This window comes from Triticum aestivum, chromosome 1A, assembly GCF_018294505.1.
Source record: "Triticum aestivum cultivar Chinese Spring chromosome 1A, IWGSC CS RefSeq v2.1, whole genome shotgun sequence".
Classification (NCBI taxonomy): Eukaryota; Viridiplantae; Streptophyta; class Magnoliopsida; order Poales; family Poaceae; genus Triticum; species Triticum aestivum.
Genome location: NC_057794.1, coordinates 229,993,265 through 229,995,698, shown reverse-complemented (window position 1 = coordinate 229,995,698; position 2,434 = coordinate 229,993,265). Strand labels below are relative to the sequence as shown.

General features: G+C 44.0%; 1 long non-coding RNA gene across 2 annotated transcripts; it reads left to right on the top strand.

Moving 5' to 3' along the window:
- Nucleotides 1-217: 217 nt before the first annotated feature.
- Nucleotides 218-2,075, top strand: LOC123043906 (uncharacterized). Of its 2 annotated transcripts, XR_006419719.1 has the most exons (3): nt 277-457; nt 541-816; nt 959-2,075. It is a non-coding gene; the product is annotated as an uncharacterized lncRNA (long non-coding RNA). The 2 variants fall into 2 exon arrangements; XR_006419718.1 differs by having other exon boundaries at nt 218-816.
- The last annotated feature ends 359 nt before the right edge of the window (nt 2,076-2,434 follow it).

Genomic DNA, 2,434 nt, shown 5'->3' with positions numbered 1-2,434 from the left:
CCTACAAGTATTACTTTCAGCCGTGGAGCTTCCAAACTCTTACTCTATATTTCTATACTATTATTAAAAGAGCAAACGTAAACTCTTCTAAAGCCACACAACAAACTGTATACGGGATAATCACGACCCTTCGACCAGAGCAATTTACATATATCCTACTACCCTTATTGTGTCAATGGTTTATCATTTAGATCAACGTCTCAGATTAAATGTTCTGCTAAGCAGACGCCATCATCTGCCAATCCTCGCAGCGCTCCGCGTCCTCGATCCCGCGGCCCCACCTGTGATTTCCGGAAAGATTCCACCCGAATCATGCCTTATCAGGAAGAATGGGTCAGTTCAAAAAGAAAAAAAACGGATCGTAGCAAGCGCCGCCGCTCCTCCCGATCGCCCTGAGTCGACCCCGCCTCCGGTCGCCGCCCACGCACCTGCAAGCCGCCGCCGACGTCCTCTGCCAGTCAGCCGCACTCAGCATCCTCCTCCTCCCTTCTCTCTCCCTCTCCTCACTAATCTCTCTCTCTCTCCGTTCCCGCACTATAGGGCTCCACCGGACCGTCCCACACGACTGCCGGCCTCCTCCCGACCAGACCAACGATGGCGACGACCGGATCTGACCGGCCCCCTCCGTTTCCGCCTCGCCTAGCCGCAACACTCATCCGCCCCACCTCTCCCAGCGAGCCCCGCCGCCCCCTCCCTGTCGAGCCCCCTGGTGGTGGACGGTGACATCTCACCTGGACTAGATTGGAGAGTTGCATCCAATCAGGCCTCCCTCCTCTCCACTAAGTGCATCTGATTCTGAACACAGAGTTGTTCACGGTATGTGTTCTACCTTTTTCTCTTTAGGCAGAAGCGTATGCTGCTATGTTGGTTCAACCTTTGGTAGCGTTCTGATGAAAGTGATGGTTTATTTCATTCAGATGCTGATTAGTTTGCTTGTGGATGTGCTATTTTTACGCAGGTAATTTTCAATTCTCTGACACAAGCCATTTGTGTGAGCGCTAATTAACTTATATGGTAAGACTCTATGGGAGGCTCCGACAATAAAACTATTTTAGAAGACACGGCAATATTTTACTATATGAAGTGAAAATGTACAAGTTGTAGATGGACAACTATGGCAGCTCTTCTATACAGTTATTTACTGTCCAGCGAGGCCCTCAAAGGATATCTAAAGAAGTGAGAATGTACACCTTGTTTTTCTAGGCGAACATGACTAGGATGAGTCAGTAGCATAGTAGTCATAGTTATCTAAAAAAGGAAGTGTCCCAGGCAACAAGATAAATTGTTCTGATGTCCAATGCATTGAAGCTATAATGCATATATGCTTAGTAAATTGTTTAGATTTGTCTGAGACTAATAATGACCAACTTAGTGAATTGTTAAACCTGAAATTTTGTGTTTTCCATTTAACACAGTGAATTGTTTGCACAATTCAGTTCCGTGTTGATTGAATGGACGTGACATGATGTTTTCTCCATGTAACGGACTGAAGTGGATTGACATGGCTTCTGTCCATCATGCAGTTATGTGCTTTTCTTCCTTGTTGCAGTGTTGCGCATCTTTGCTGTGACTCCATGAATATGAAAGCTATATTTACTCCTAAGCTATGAGTGTCCTCTAACTTCCTTCCATGAGAGGTATTTGCTCTCAGTCCCGGCCATCCTTATTACGAGGGATGCAACAAGGTTCAATGGATCATGACGTTTGGACTAGATTTGAATCTGTATCTACCAAATCTATGCGTACATTTTTATGCTATAAATTTCTTTGTCTTTCAGTATCCTATTGAAGTTCTATCAGCCGACAGGTGCATTGCACTGTTGAGGAGACACATGCATTTGTATTCGATATTGAAGCGAGCCTGACACCCTGAAAGAACTATACAATGATATTTGGCTATTGCTTTCAGTATTAGAGAAGCATAGAAACAGAACTGCATGGCTTACTGTATTTTTATGTGGCAGTCCTCTATGCCATCATGCCATACTATTTATTTTGAGCAACCTTTCTATGGTATTTTGTTGGACAATTTTTAGTGTAATCTCAAGCACCTCAATATATGGTAAACAACTGCATGCTTGGGTATATGTTCTATTCTCAATGTTGTATTCCTTTTATTTGCTCTGTTACTGTAGCAATCAAAAAGAATCGGACACAAGCTCCAGTTAGTCCTGTACAAAAATTGGTGTAGAAGTGTGGTCTATGGATTCCTTATATTGTCGATTCAGACTTGGGATTGTAGGGAAAAGTGTGGACTATGGATAAATAACAACGTTTTAAATAGCGGGCTATGGCATTTAGCGGTGACCCTAAAAAACAACTATAACTGGGCTATAGCGGCAAATTGTACATGAAATCATTTAGCGGCAACCCCCTCAAACAACTATAGCGGGGCTATAGCGGAGCTATAGCGAGGCTATAGCCGGCTATTTGA